Source organism: Halyomorpha halys, unplaced genomic scaffold, assembly GCF_000696795.3.
Source record: "Halyomorpha halys isolate HHAL.00 unplaced genomic scaffold, Hhal_1.1 Scaffold223.1, whole genome shotgun sequence".
NCBI lineage: Eukaryota > Metazoa > Arthropoda > Insecta > Hemiptera > Pentatomidae > Halyomorpha > Halyomorpha halys.
The window spans coordinates 864,631-881,821 of NW_027115445.1; the positions used below are offsets into that span (position 1 = coordinate 864,631).

The following is a 17,191-nucleotide window of genomic DNA, read 5'->3' on the forward strand; positions in this document are numbered from 1 at the left end:
GCGGAGAGTGAAGGTCACATGGGTGCATTTTGATTCATTGTTACTTTCTAGCCTTTTTCAGCCAATTCAAACCTATTTCTCATGGATTGCCTTTTGGTATAATTTATTGTTAACTCTTCAGCATTAATAACCTTTTAGTCTATCCTTCGAGCCTGATCTAAGACTCAATTAACAACTTCTTCTCTTCTCTAGTCACTGTCGAAGGTTTTATTGGTTCCTTCCTCCCATTTTTACCTAAATCTACTTCTTGCTATGAAGCGTTCCTTTGATGTCCTAGTGAAGACATTTTAGGACCTACCGCTTTATTTCAAGTTCTTTGTATATCTCTAAAAACAAAATAAATAAATAAACATACATAAATGATAAAAAAAAAGAAAGAGAAGACTTGGGTTCATTGTTTTCTAAAGAACTGTAACTAGACCAGTGGTAGTGCAAGGTGGTGTAGTTGTTAGGCTTAACCGCCAGGTTTTGATCGTTGAGTTGAGGCGTCACTTTAACAACTTCATGTCTGCAGCGGCACTAGTTCGATCCGGCTAGACGGGTTGACTTTTTTTTTCGTGGTGTTCCCTGACAACGAAAACACGACTCTCCCCCTCTGGTTAGAATAGGTTACTTACTTACAGCAAACTTTTCTTCTCCCGATTTGTCCGAAATTTAGTAAAAAATAAACCCTCAGGTATCTTCCAGCTAATTAAAGAGTATCCACTTTTTTGAGAATGGGTGTGTCCCACGAAGGTCTTTCCATCACAGGGTTGATTTACAGCTTATGTAAAAGAATAAATAATCATATGCAAGGACTCGAACTAGGGCCCAAGAGATAATAGCAGAGTGCTTAACTAACTAGAGCCACCAAAATATTAATAAAGGACAGTTTTTATCACGATATGCCACTGTATAAAAAAGTAAAAACAAATATTTGAAAAAAATGATTTTTTATAAAAATTTTTTTGCTTCTTTATATAACAACCAACCTATATCGAACTGTTCTGATTGATTGAAATGGGATACTTGTGCACCTCAATTAACATTACAATAGCTGTATACTATTATTATATAATAATACAATACCTATTATGGCTTATCATTGTAAGAGATAATCGAGGTTACGGAAATAGTACTTGAAAAAATCCTATTCATTGTTTCTTATATTGAGTATAAATAGCATTTATATAAAACATCAGTTATCAGAATTCTAATAATTTCTCTGACACAATCCTTGTGCTCTCAAAATTATTTTAAAGATATTTCTCGTTTTTTTTTTGTTTTTTTTCATTTCTGTTGCAACGTGTGAAAAGTGGTATTATGAAGTAGGAAGAATTTTATCCGATGATATGTAATTTATTTTTATAAGCATGATCTGTCGTGTTTCCTTATTGTATCTTTTTTTGGTTCTCCCCATTATCACATTAGCATTATGATAAGTTAACCTGGTTAGGTTTAAAATGGTTTAGTATTAATTTTATTTAATTCTAATCTTTTGTTAATGAGCATGTGGAAACGTTTTTTATACTAATTATCTTACCTTTGAAACAGACTATGTTGGTTGATGTTGGACGTGTCACAATCTCACAAGAGATCATAATACAAAAAATATTAGAAGGCAAACCTTCTCAGCCGACCCGCCCCACTAAAGCCCCTTTTTAGCGACGGTCATATGTCACTCTTGAAACATTTACTTAAAACGGCAAGAGAAGAATTAGTTAAGTTGAACCATATTTTTTTTTTTTAATATCTTTATTGAAATTTACTACTGTATATTACATAATACATTTAGTAAATATGATCTTAGTTAAAATGGAGTGTTACAGGCGTGTAGAGCAACTACCTATTGGTAGCACTCTAATGATATTTTACATTAGCTGGTCGCGTGGCCATCTTCTTTTCAGGCGCCTCGGAGGATTGTCAGGAATGGAAGAGGATGTAAGGTTAGAAAGTAGGGTGTTTGAGTGGTTAGGGAGTTTATAATGGAAAGAGTCATATCTGGTTCGGACTAGATCGGTTACATAGGAAACATTAAGGTCTTTATGTATGATTTTATTTGTGACAAAGTAAGGAGCCTTGAGGTTTTGAACAATATTTAAAAATTGGAAAACAACATGAGCGGCACATAAATTTCATTCTGAAACGAGAGATCAAATCTAAAATGTATTAAGGTTTATACAATTTATTCTTAAAACTTGAAATATACTCGGAGGTAATTACGACCTATCCAGTAGAGGAAGTTACCTGAGGAAATAGTGAGGAAGTTACCTCCTTTTTTAATTAATAATTCTATTCTCCGTTAATAAACGTTTTATAATGTTAATCCATAAACGACATTAATTAGTGTCGTTAATGTGCTTCCACGGACTTGTATTATTATTTCAGATAGATTAACGTTTGTGATTGCTACTCCGTTATTTTGCCTCGTGGCGTAGTTCACAAAGCCTTGATATCTAAAGCTATATCTACCTATAAATTTGTCATATCGGACTGTTCGTTCCAAAAAATTATCATCTTTATACGAAAAACTCATCAACTTTATGTATTAGTATAGATGTGTTATAGTGTAACAACAGTAGTGAATATAGTGAAAATTTGGCAAAGATTGTAATTTTAGCGGTCAACAATTATGAATACACAGATAATAGTATGATTCAATATTTTGTAATTTGGTTAGCCGCAGATATTGACCTTAAAATACACACCTAGATACGGTTTTATCAAACAACGTTGGTGAACCTTCTAGCGCGCGCGCTTCACTCATTGTCACTTATTAATCGCTATTTGCTCTGATAATACTTTGAGGACCTATTAACGAATACCTTTTAGAGGGATTCGCTCATCTCAATAACAAAGCTCTAATTTGATTTTAATGTTAAATTTTGTGAATAAATTTCAACACTGACGTTAAACTTTTTATGTTGCTGAGTGTGGCATACCAGTGGCAGAGAAAGGCGCAAAAGTGGCTGGGTGGGGAAGTGCACTTTGCGATTATAGTTTGCAATGTTCATTTGAAAAATGACGTAGGTTAACTTGTATTTCTCTTTTTCCTCTTATTTTCTAATGAAAAACATGCCTTAAACTTTTCTATATTGTTACTTTTTTTTTCAAATTATAAAGATGTGTGTAATCATAAAATACTTCAAATTCTATCTGCTATTAAGAAGCGATTATCAGTTTTAATTATTAATCTCTTGTTTAGTCGAAATTTCTGAAAATGTGGTTGTAGATAACTTAACATCAGACATTTGAGAAACTCTGTTCCAGAAACTCTGTCCTCATTTTTGGTCATAAGTCTCCCGATGTTTTGTTTTATTTGTTTTAATTTTCAAAATACTTTCAATGAAATATTTATTTAAAATCAATTTAAGCATGTATATATGGCTAATTTGGGTTATTTTTTTCCAAATTCATTTCGAATGAAATATTTTTTCTAAATTTATTTCAAAAGAAAAGATACTATTTTATGTGAGAAAATGAACATCTGTATTTTTCAAAGAATTTCTCATTCATTTTCTTTGTTTAGTTTTTTGTTTACGCTTATACGTTTTATTGGTTCTTTTCTTTTCTTCGAGTTTTAAATTACACTAGATTTCCAGGTGTTTATTATTTATTTTAGAAATTGATAAAGTATTCCTACGTAAAATTTATAAAATATCAACGCATTGTGAATTAGTTGATTTTCCTTTTATTTATACTGTAAGGAAACTAGGATGTAAAATTTCAAACTTTTGACTCTAAAGTAAGTAGGTCAATCATAAATATTAGAAAAAGCAAAAAAAAATTGGTGTATAATTATCCCTAAGATATTTATATTTATTATTTTAATTTTGTTTTTGTCATTTGAAGAGTGGGTGTGCTGAATGAAAAAGGGGCTAAAAATAAAAGTGAAAAACTTGAGAGTGGAGATGACGGAGGTATGAAAATTGATGATTGAGGATTGAAAGAAAGTCATAATTAAATTAATTCATTTTGGTTTTCTTAATTGAGGTTTTTATATTAGTAAATATTAGACGAAAACTGTATATTTTGTTATAATTTTGAAAAATTAAATTTCATAGTTTTTATTGATCGAAGTCGTTTAGTTCGGGAGCATTATAGAACATTAAAATACAGTACATTTTAATTATTCATTTCGATAAAGAATTTATTTTTGTGTGCACATATTTTTTCTAAATAATGAATATGAATAGTGAAAATATGAAGAATAAAAAAGATTAAAACTCTACTCAGGTTTTAAGAACATCATCAAAATGATTTATCATATTTTAGAATGACTTTCTAGTCAACGTCTGAGGAATATGAAATGAAAAATCTATCCCTGCAGTTTTGGGTGAATTCCAAATATAGAAATGGCTACTATGACGGAGAGTGGAGATTGGCTGTAAGTGGAAGAGAACAAAACAGCGCCAGAATGATTCAAAGGAATGATAAAACTACTTATCAACAGTACAGAAAAAAAGTATGCGAACTGAAAACAGAAGATCAAAACGAATTAGACGCAAAAAGAAAAAAAAAGTTCTACTAGGATCTATCATATTTTGTAAACTGTTAACCTAAGATGCATAGCTATGCGTTCATTTGAACTTGAAAAAGATTCTTGTGAAATTGAGTACATTAAATTTTATATCAGCATCAGTATTAAAGGTGTCACCGCTCCTCCAAAAAGATGAAAACCTGCAAAGATGATAATGGAACGTTTTACTTTTACAGGGTTACTTAAATATAAAACTTATATATTTGATTTCTTGTTTTCTACTTATATCGAAAATAATTGTTGTTAAGCGTCAATATTTGCAATCGGTGAAATACTAATTAAAATTTATTAGTTCTCCTGTTGAATCGCTTACCAGAAGAAAAAAAAATAAATCAACCGCAAAGAACATTAGATAAAATAAAATTTGACTGGGTACTTTCTTACTTCTACGATTCCAAATAATTGTTTTTGATTCACCAAATGACCATATCTGCCTGTATTTTTACTTAACTCCTCATAATTATTTCTTATACTACGATTAAAATTAGCTATATAGGTGTGTGCTTAGTTATTTATATTACTAGTAGTTATTTAGGCATTGACAGACCCATATTTTATCATATTCTTGTTATATAGTAGTATCTTCTTATATGCTAATTTTTCTCATTCGCTAATTGTAAATTTGCAGCATTATTATTCACTTCTAAGTCTTTTTTTATTCAACCATTATTACTTTGTATTTAATTTAATTAATTTTTTTTAAATAATTATTATTATCTTTTTTACTTTATTTTCATTTAAGTGTTGGCTAATGGAATAATTAGTTTTATCACTAGAAATCAATTCGTACAGTATGACCTAGTTTATTAATTGTAGTAGCCTCCACAATGCCCTAAAAGTCAAAATTGTAATTAATTCATTTCACTTATGTACATCATTTCTATATGTTATTTTGGCACCGAATGATAGATGTTGTCATCTGGTTGGACCATATTTGATGTAATTTTTCTAAATGAATGAAAAAAAATCTATACCCACGAAGTGTCAGATGTTCAGTTCTATCTATAGGGAGTACCTTATCTTGAACAACGGTGTACAAGCAGATGTATGTTCATGATCACGCTCAATCGCCAAATTTTTCTCTACTTAAGGGTACCCAGAACTCACAGGGTTGACTCCATGGCTATTTTAACAAAATCAATAATTATTTGCCACAGCCGGTTTCGGACCCAGGTCCTCAGCGTTGTCCTCCTAACTCTAATCACCTTATCAACTAAACCACCCCGCTCATCAGGTATAAAATAATAAGTTTAGGAAAATTAATACCGTTGAAAAATTTTAAATTTATCCTTACCACTTTCCAAATAAATTATATTGTCAGTGCCATACTCTAGGATAGCAGGACTACATCGTACGAGAAAACTACACATTGTAAACAAAGCCTGTTTTACTTTTTAATCTATTAAAGTGCTCGTTTTCTAAAACAGCTCTGAATATTTAATCACTCTAATGCATTTTTTAAGTTCACTTTATATATTAGTTTTACTAAGGTGCATATGGATTTTTGTAAAATTTACGATGAAGTAAGTAATGCTTCGTTATTAGGTTTGTTTATAATTAAAAATATTACACCTTTTGATGTCTTTGGACCGTTTGGAAAATTAATGAAATGGATGGGGATTACTTGGTTAGTCAACCACCAACCGTCCCCTCCATAGGTATGAGACATTCTCAACGGAATTAGAAGGGAATTTATTTGAAATTTTATATATATACATCAGATTGTGTTCATAGAACATATTACTGGTCTAGAAGAATAATGGCGCATTTGTAAATATAGTGAAATTGACTCCATTGTATTGGTGGGCTCAAACATGCATTTACTAGATGTTTGTAAATCGACATAATGGTACTTACAAAATCACCATAAAACATATAGTTTACAGAAAACATGTAAAATAAGGTTTTGGAAACATCAAACATTAAGAATGATTTTGTCTTTTCAAATTTCAACTTCTTAGATCAGATTTACTAAATGTATTATAATGTACAGTTGTAAATAGCAATAAATAAATATTAAAAAAAAAAAATCAACTTACTTTCAAAATCATTTGTACGTTTTGTTTCATAAAAGACTACTGTTTGGCACTAAGTTGTTTGATTTCTATCAGATTAAAGCACATTGACTGTACTTGAAGCTATAATAATATTTCAACTATAATACTTTTGAAGTTGTTAATTAATCTAAAATACTTGGCGCCCATTCTGAAAAAATCTGTCATATTAGGATTACGCAATACTAGGAAGATGGTGAACTTTTTATCATGTTTAAAAAATATTTTTACATAAGTATCTATTGACGAAAATAATTTATGCCTATCTCTTGGTGAAGAAAAATTTTAAACTATTTTTAATAAACTATAAACGCTTGTTATTGATATAATGATTGACTCTAATGTCAATAGTTTTCAAAAAAAGTACTTTAATTACATTTTTCGTTCCAAATTATATACATTTTTCTTTTGCTATAGTACGACAAAATTATACAGAACTATAAAAAAAATATTTAAATTCTACTTTTAACTCTTTATTCAATGTTATATTATTATAAAAGCAATATTTAAAATACCCAAACTGATTTTATGGATTTAGTCATTCTGTGAACTGATAGGCAGTTCATTATAAATGGGCTTTTTAGATATTTTCTATTATTATTAACTCGATGAATAATTAATTTCTTTCAATTATAGTTTTTAATTTAATTAACACCGGTTGTTTTTAAGCAATTACAGTTCTGTGATTCGTTTGTGCATATGGAATTTCAACTGAGCGTATGGACATCACTCTTGACACCCCTTCCAGTAATGTTTGGAGAGTTCATCTGCATTTCAAATCAGTTTTAGCCATCGTTAGCAGCCATATCTCGCCCTGATGCACCACTTTTTATTCCCCTACCGATCGCGCAAAATGTCATCACCTATGTTGTTGATAATGGATAGAATAATTTATTCCACAGCCACACAGAAATAAATCTGATGTTAACATTTTATTAGATTCATTTAAAATAATAAATCTATATTACATAATTTTAATAACCAGTATTGATACCTTAATTTTGCTAATTTGGAATGTGGTTGAAAGATAATATATCTATAATAATTTATTTTTTTTTTTTTAAGTGATTTGATCCATTGCTTCGTAGCCAGTTTTTTTTTAAATGTGAATGTAATAACAAAATAAATTTTATTTTATTTGGATGATCAATGAATACTCCTTGAAAATTATCTTGGCCTCAGAAATTTAAGACCTTTCACCAAATAAGAAAAATGTTTTTTTAAATAACTGTAAAGCCCCAGTTTAATTCGTATTATATATTGATTTGACGCAATTATTAAAAACGTGAAATATAATAAGTAGGTATAATTTAGATTCTGGAAAATTTTTATCAACATGTTAATTTTCTTATACCTCCTACGTTTCGACTATTCTCAAGTGTATCTTATTTATAATATCACAGCGAACTACGTCACTAAAAAGTTTGCAGGCTATTCTGTCTTGGTCAAAATATATTTTAGTCTATTTTTTCTACTAATTTACTTATCATGAGTTTATTCAAATGACGCTACCTTTTACAACCATATTATGTTATTTATTATTAATATTGTAATAGATAGTATAACTTTAAAAAAAATTAGAATAAGCAAAGTAGTGGATAAAAATAACTTAATAGATATATTTTGACAAATGCTGAATATTCTGCAAACTTTTTAATAACATTGTTAGCTGTGATATTATAAATACGATACCTTATGAATAGCCGTAATGGCCGAAACGTAGGAGATATAAGAAAATAAATAGGTTAAGACTATATGGATATTTTTTATTATAATTAATTAACAAACCAGATTCAAACGATAAATTAAATTACTTATCTTTCGTATTGTTCATAACTAAATTCAATTTTTATTTAAAATATTTTTATCAGTTCTGTTTTACTTTAAGATATGGTTGAGGAGAATATTGTGTTATATAGTTATTTATTTACACAATACCAGATCGGCCTGATGGGCCGATTGTTCGATCGAGATATTATTGTTTTTTTTTTAACAATTTATTATGGGGGGTATATGCTCATACAAAAGGCACCTCTAACTATATACAATGTTATAAATAAAACAAAAAATTAAGATAGAGTTAATGACCAAAACAATGACTTTTATTGTTTTTACAAAATAAATAATTGACTTCTAATTAAAAAAAGGAGAAAGTGATTATTTGGTAATAATTATTATATTATTTATAAATAATGTCTGTGTAATGGGTACTTAAATTCTTTGTATCTGTCTTAAAATTAACGGCCTGTTCTATATTTTTTATTGTATAATTATATGAGTTAGTATGATATAGTGGTATAAAAGTCATGCAAAAATACCAAACCTTCCTGAATGAAGCCTAGAAATGACGTTTACTTGGATATTGTTTTTATGTTTCGGATTCTTTAAAATAAATGTAAATACAATTTAAGTTATCGATTATAATTGCGAATAATTCTAAGCTGATTCATAAATAAACATAGCATTCACATAATTTAAATACTGAAGTAAAAGGTTTGAATAGATTCATATGACTGATTATTTACTGGCTTCTTTTTCACTATTTAGATCATTAGTTAGTGAGATTTTAATTAATTGTGTTTTTAGTAAGAACTATCGACTATTTTATCATTTTTTTTTTTTACGTGTGGGTAGTTTGGTTTATCACGTTGATAACAGCGTCGTATCTTGAAGTGGTTGAAGTTGGTTGAGCTAGAGTGTTGAATTTAGTATGTGAAATTTCTTATATTATTCAAGTTCAACATAAAATTCGAAACTGTAAATAAGTTTTAAAGAAATACTCTTCACTTTTTGTGTAATTGTAGGCTCATAAAAATAATGTTAACTAGTGTTTAAAAATATCCTAATACGTTTTTAAATAAAAACATGTAAGTTATAAAATCAATACTAAATTTTTAATCATTACACATGTTATTACATTTAATTAAAAAAATAAATAAATAATAATTTGGGCTGTAAAGGCACTTCAAGATCAATTTATCTTATTTTAATTGTTTTTTAAATAATGTTTTTATATTCTTTACTTTCATGAATTTTATCCAAATCTTTTCAAAAATGTAATTTTTATATTTTATTAAAAATGTTGATTGAATAGGCGGGCAAAACGAGTGTATATGTTACATTTTTTTCATTCTTAAAAATTTTGCTTGAAGCGTAAATTCATCTGACATATATTCTCACATTGTAGTATCATGATTCTTTCCTAAATCCTTACGATGTACCCTTGTTCGACCTAACTATTCAATTTTTTATTTATGATCATTTTTCATTAAAAAAAAACAGTATTTAAGACAATTTTTGCCATAAAAAATAGAACTTGTTTTTTTAATAACACAATCATTTTTCATTTATTTAGAACTGGACTTAAATTATTAATCTTTTCAAAACATTTTCCTGTCATATATTAATATGCATATGTTTATAATTATATGCTTAAATTATAAAACAGGAAATATTATTTTGAGAGGAAAGGTTGTTATTAAATAAACCGTTGTTGTTGTTGGTAGCAGTGCCTAAGCCAAAGGTTGTTTATTATCACGGGTATTTATTTCAGTAGTCGGTTCAGAGATGTAGCTTCCCTCGCGTTTCTGAAGTTTTACCTTTAAAAGTGTACCTAAGAAAAAAGAAGTGATTTTATTACAAGCTATAAGTGTGTAACGAAATTGAATTGCAGCACAAAACTAAATATGCAAGTATTAAAATATTGGTATTTTACGTTACATTTTCAAAAACATAATACAGTGAGGGATTAAAAAATTATGTAAAAAAAGTTAATGATCGAAATGATATATATTTTAATTAAATATATTTTTTATGTTCTATACTTTTTTCTTTTTACTTTCACTTACCAAGTGAATTACTCAATTGAGTAATTTTTCACTAGTAAATTTTTAAAATATTGAGATAGTAAGTAAATAAAACATTTTGACTTTCTCTTACCTATATATATAATATATATTACAAAAAAGTATTACAATTGTGTGATATTTCGAATTCGAAATATCGATTAAATTCATGTTTTGAGGTCCCCTGTATTCCAAAATCATGGCCAAATGTTTTGTGTCTATGGATATTCATATAGTTCATAGTTCGAACGAAACTGAAATTATGTATTTTAGTCAGGTATATATCTGAGAATTTTTTTGATAAATTCGACTGACGAAAAGTGCTAGTTTATTGAATATATTTTTCACCTTTTTTTTTCAATTTTCTCGAAAAAACACTATCGATTTTATTAAGCTCACCATCTCAGTGTACAATTAAATGTTTTTTAATATCAGTAAAGTATTGTTCTCATTAAAATAGTTTTCTCCTCTTTTTAATTACAAAAATAGCTGTGAGTACAACACGAGCTCACCATTCAAATCAAAATCTGCGGACCTCGTCGGACCAGATTTTTTCTTTCAAATAAGTTTTTTATTTTTAAAATGTGTTTTAAAAATATATGTTGACTAATACCCCTCTATCGGACATGTTGTTTAATAAAAAAATATATATTTTAGTTTATTTCGAAAATCGTTAATTGCATTATTTAAGATGTGAATTAAATATTATCAGCCACGAAGAGTTATACTTCTATGTGGTATTAACAATAATAATTCAAAAACTCTTTATTTCTAAAAATTGAATGCTTAATACACAATTGAAATACTTCGCAGTCATATTATTTTAAACTTTGCAACCGGAAAATTATAGCCTTTTTTGTATTATTTGCTCATGATATATTTGTGTAGTATCAGTGGTTTCAAAGAAATACCTACATAGAATTCTCAATTATTCGGTATTCTCAATTAACTGTAACTGTAACTGGTAATGGGTAAGTCGAAAACATGTTTTAAATTATCGTATTTTTTTAAAATCTCATTTGCTGGTTACCAGTGTACTCCTAACAAACATTTGGTAATTGAACTAGAAAGAGGCAAACAAATATTTTAATTGATGATTTGATGTATATATCCACATTATATAATGATACGGAAAATGTTATTATTTCATTATTATTTAGTCCATCATTAATTTGATATTAGAATTTACGAGGATGTTGATTACTTATGAGTAACCATGTAAATTTTTATATTTACAAAATCTAGTAATTAATTTTATAAATCAACAAGAGAATACCAAATAAGAGTAAATTGTGACCAATTAATAAATTGATAATGTCATTAAAATGATAATGGAAAAAATGCATTTAGTGCTGCTGGATATTGCTAACTGTAATAATAAATTTATAATAAGAACAAACTCATAGTCAGTATCAATTTTTGGTCAAGGTCTTAAACAAACAGTGTAATTTATTCAACAAATCTGTTTATGAGCGAGTTAGTTCAATGATGTATATAATTTTAAGATATCTAAAATAAAATATTACTTAACAAATACCTTTGACGTTACTTTGAATCAATATTGTTTTTGTTTTTTTTTTGTTTCTGTTGGGCCACACATGAGTTTTATAATAATTTAATTTAACAGACGACAATCTGGGTGTGGTCTCTCAATCTATTAGATTGGTTCTCATCACAAATCTGGGAATCAGACGCATTCTTATAATTACTTATCAAAATAATTCCAGTAAAAACTTTTGTTTCTTTAAATAAAATTTAAAAGATTGTACTTAAATACACGATTATCAACCCAAACCTACTATATATTCATAAGTACCGATGACCTAAGTCAAGCAAAAGATTAGGCTTATAATATTTTTCAAACAGTTTACATTGAAATTTCTCTATTGATTCTTAAATCAAGTCTTTCACGAATTCATGATTTTTAAAATTAGTTATTCTTGTATCAAGTCATAAAAATATATACGGCGAAGCGAAAACTGTTATTCTTATTCTCAATCTGGTTAAAATCCGGAAAAACACGATTTTTCAAAAAACTAGACATTAGAGAAGCTATTTCAAATGCTCCTTTTTCTTCTTTATTGGAACTTTATATAAAACAACACAGCCTCGGATTTGGATAATCAATCGTTAAAGGTTACGCCTATGGAATATTTGATAAATCAACGGAAAAGAATTCGAACTAGTATAGGAGATGAAGAAGTTCAAAATTAGCATTCTTGGGATTAGTGAAAGATAAAAGATCTCATTCAGACCAATGTAGGATTTACTAAGCGCTATTCAGGAATTGATTTGAACATGAGAAAGTGGTGTGGTTATTATTGCTAACTTAGGAGTGGAAAGAAATGCTCTCAACTCGAAACCAACGAGTATAAAACTCCTACTGAAGTAAAAATCTGACGTTCTACATATAACTGCACCTATAGATGAAACAAGTGTTACTTAGAAAGACCATTATAATGGTTTACATCATGACCAGGTGGAAATAAGAAATCGGAATTGGCGATAGTGCAAGCAAGTTGGAATGCAAGAATAGTTAGCTAATCAAAATTAGGAGAGGGATCCTCGAAATGAGTGAGTATTCACTGACAACGTGTGAATGATTAACTTCTGTGCAGGCAATGGGAAAAAACAAGCTCTATATTAGAAATTTATTTTTTCTATAAAAGTCTAAACCTGTATAAATCATTATATTAATCTAAAACAGGTCGATGTATACCATTATCTACTAATTAAAATTAGTTATGATATCAGGTTGGATTTGGAGATAAGTGCTTGAGGAAAGCAACTTGAAATTTCTGAGGAATAAAATGAAAAAATAACTTTATTCTGGGACATATGTCCCCTAAGAATAAATACATGGTTCACATAGTGAGATTTTTATCTGGCGAGCGTTTACAAATTTTCAGATAATAAAATGAAATTACATTGGTATATTGGCTTTACTACTGTTTATAATGTTAATCAATACCTGCCTATTTATTTGATTACAAAGATGTGGAAGTTTGGTTATTCAATAAATGAAGGAATAGGTGTTGTTTAAAGGAGAGAATGGATGAGGACTGGCGAATGGAGATGGGAAGAGAATTCCAGAGGGAGGTTGCACGTATGACGAAGGATTTGCTAAAGAAGGAGGTTCTATAGGAGGGCATATAAATCATTCGGATGGGATTTGGTGTTTAATGAGTGGATGGATGAACGAAGAGTGAGGAGATCTAGGATATAGGTAGGTATTTGATGCTAAGAACTTGGAATAGAAAAACACCAAGGAGGTATTGCCTTCGGGAGGTTGGATAGAGCCACTTCAACTCGGCATACCAGTGGGAGACTTGAGAGCGCCTAGGGGACCCAAAGATAAATCTTACAAAGCAATTCATAAGTCTCTTCAGTCTCAATTCTAGTCCTGCAGATAGCCCTCCATACACCAAGGTGTCGAAGTGGGGGAAGACGAAAGAGGATACTACGAGCTGACAAATGTTCTGAGGATTGGAATTACGGAATTTTAGGAATTGTTTGAGTACAGTTGAGGAATAGTCTAGGTAAAACTACAATAGATTAGACGGAATGAGAATTAAAAGAATAAGAGACAGATTAGGAACCGCTAATGGAAAATGTTCATAAAACCATTAATGGGATTCGCTAACGTACATAGAATGCCCACAAATAGACTACCAAAAAATATGTTAGAAGCAAAATTCGTGGACGACCAAACAATATGTCGTAGAATCTCATATCGAACCTGGTAAGGGCTAGAGGACTCACCATGGATGGAGTCAAGAAGTTGGTCACGGATAGAAAAGTGTTGAAGAAATGGATATGGCGCCCTCAAAAACCGTTTATTTTTGAAAATAAAAAAGGAACTTATCCTAGACTTGATGATTATTTCATATTCATTATTTCTGGAGAGATAAGATATACGTTGTAAAATTATTTAAAAAAAAATCTAATTATAAAAACAAATTGACCCGGCCTCATCAAAGAGTAACAAATAAATACTAATGAAACGGCTCTGATCAAACCCAAGGCCATACGAAATCCTCAATTAAGCCTTTCTTGTTCTATTCCTCATTGGTTCATTTGTTAGTCAAAACGGTCTTTTCCGAATCCTCACCATCTTTGCATTAGCAAGTGGCAGTGAGGGCTTTGTTAAGTCGAGGGCACTAAACTGGAAGCGATTTCTCCATATAAATATTTATATGGGTTTCTAAATATTAATATTTACTGCTTTTTGTATTTTGGGATTATATCTATTAGAAATAAAAGGTATATTCAGCAAGGTTATTGTATGAAAATATTTTATTTAATAATTTAGCTCAATAATATAATAAATACTTCTTACCTTATTTTTTTTGTTCAATATTAAAAAAAAATTAATAAATATGAAACTTTAATATATCTTAGGAAAGCACATGATTAACCATCACAATAACTAAGTACAGTAATGAAAAGCATGCATGAAATGATTAAATTTGTTATAACATAACAAATAAAATTTATAACAAAATAGTTAATTATGTTTATCTTTGTAGGAGTAGTATTTTTTATGATATTTGACAAAATAAATTCACAAAATGTTAATTTCTAGTTGTTCGTATAAAATGTTGGATTTTTGAAAAAATATATATCTAGATCCATAAGACACTCAAAATAAAGGAAATTTAACTTACTATAAAGTAGTTTATGACACTTATCTTCGTAAGGGTAGTAGTTTTTATGATATTCACATATGCATATAATTTTGGCAAATGAAAATTTGTCCGAACAACTATAAATCAATTTATTTTAGCAAATTTCATGTAAACTATTACTCCTGCGAATATAAACATCATCAACTACTTTATAGCTCAATAAACTAGCTTTAATTTGAGTGCTAATAGACATCTGTACGTCAAATGGTTTTTGAGATATAAATGTTTCAAAATAAATTCACTAACTACTGATCTTTCAGTACGTCCTATAAAACATTTATCTGAAAAGTTGCTTTTTGAAAAGCTATATCTCGAAAAATATTTAACGTAAATAACTCTATTAGGGCTTATATTTGAGCAAATTTACTATTTTTTAGATGACGTACTCTTAGTTTTTCTTGTATTGTTCCTCATTTTTATGATATAGAGCTCCGAATGAAAATTTTTTTTATCGCTTTGAAACAGCCGCCATTTTATATTCCCCCTACCTATACTTATATACTTATATACTATACCTACAAACTCATTAATTTTGAATAGTAATTATACACAGTTTTCATTAAAGTAATCAAAAATTGGGGTGACATAACTTCCTTTTTTCTCCTCTTGGGCTCTTCTACTATATGGTTACTGACGGAATACTTCTCCCTAATTCCAAAATCATGAGAGACATGACTTTCACACCGAAAACTGTTAGATGTAATTATTAAGAACTCACCGATTTTTTTTCTCGTTTATTTTGCTTAAATAACTTGAAATACTTCGAAACCTATTATTTCAGGTACTAAGTAGTATTGTTCGTAGGTTTAAGTGGTACAGGTTTCGTTTTTAATATTTTACATAGTATTGGTTACTAAAATTTGTTTGCTTTTTAAGTACTAATAAATAAAACTATGATTATTTGTTAGACCAATATGTAAAATAACATAGAGGCTCTATTTTTTTTAATTCATGTTATTACTTAATTCCAGCTTAAACTACTTGAAAATCTGATTTTTTGTTCAAGTTTGGTACGTTGATTATTGAAGCAACATCATGGTTTTGATGAATCCTTGAATCAACTTCTCGAAATTTCCTGATACTTCTGTTTCGAATTTCACACGTCTTTTAACTGCGAGTGTTTAAGGTGGGAATTTCTTTATTACCATATTTAAATTAGGGACTGAGTCACATTGAATGTGTGATTTAATTTCAAGGCCACTTCTTTCTCTGAACAATGAGGGAGAAGATAAATGATAGTTCAGTTTTTAACTATATTTCTAGCCATGATGCTAATAAAATTCGTCGAAAACCCAGCTTTCCAATGTGATATCTTTTGCCCAAAAACCATTACATTAGATCACTAGGTCAATTAAATATTCGAGCAGATATCGTGAAGATTGTATTGATTAATACACAGTTTCGTGGCGTCGTATTGCCTTGTTATAACTAAACCACTATCTATGATTTTAAAATGAATACAATCATTTCTTGAGTTCTATATAATTTTATAACACTAAAATTATATTTTATTTCCAGTATTTAAAATCAAAACAATTGCTTGACAGTACTACTGAGTTTCTAAAATAGTTCGTTAAAATATTTTCAATTATATAATTGAAATAAATAAAAAAAAGATATGTAATAATTTTATCCTGAAATTGTGATCTACCTTTGTTTCAAATTATTTTTTCACCAATATTGTAGGCACTGTATGAGCTACAGATATTAATAAATTAAGATAATTTTAACAGTATTTTTTTCTTTTCTTGTATAAAAAAAATCGATTCTATACATACAAACGTTGAAAGTTGAAAAATAATAAATATCTTAAAAATTTAATTTATTTGAAATGTCTACAAAGTTTCTGTTTAAAGCCGCTTGTGAGAACGGAAGATATAAATAGATTTAATTTATTTTTTCCCCTTGTTTGTAATTTCTCTAACTTGCTTCTTTCTTCAGTAATACGATTAAAAGGAAAAACAAATATTTTTTTCGATCCAACTTGGCTAGATTTTTCATTCCTAACATGTTATTCTTTTTTCATTTCACGTATTCATAAATAAGACTAAAATGCCCTGAAGCTACCTTAAAAATAAACGATTA

At 28.7% G+C, this 17,191-nt stretch overlaps 1 protein-coding gene across 5 annotated transcripts in view; it reads left to right on the forward strand.

Annotated features, from left to right (window-relative positions):
• The window catches only part of LOC106679834 (adenylyl cyclase 78C), a 305,518-nt gene that overhangs the window by 38,237 nt on the left and 250,090 nt on the right, over window positions 1-17,191 (forward strand). The window contains exon 1 of one of the 5 annotated variants that reach the window (XM_014419198.2): window positions 10,143-10,261. The exons of the other annotated variants lie outside the window; for them this stretch is intronic. The gene's annotated coding sequence lies outside the window, so the exon portion shown is untranslated. Of the gene's footprint in view, window positions 1-10,142; window positions 10,262-17,191 lie in introns of those variants that run through there. 5 annotated transcript variants of the gene reach the window in all.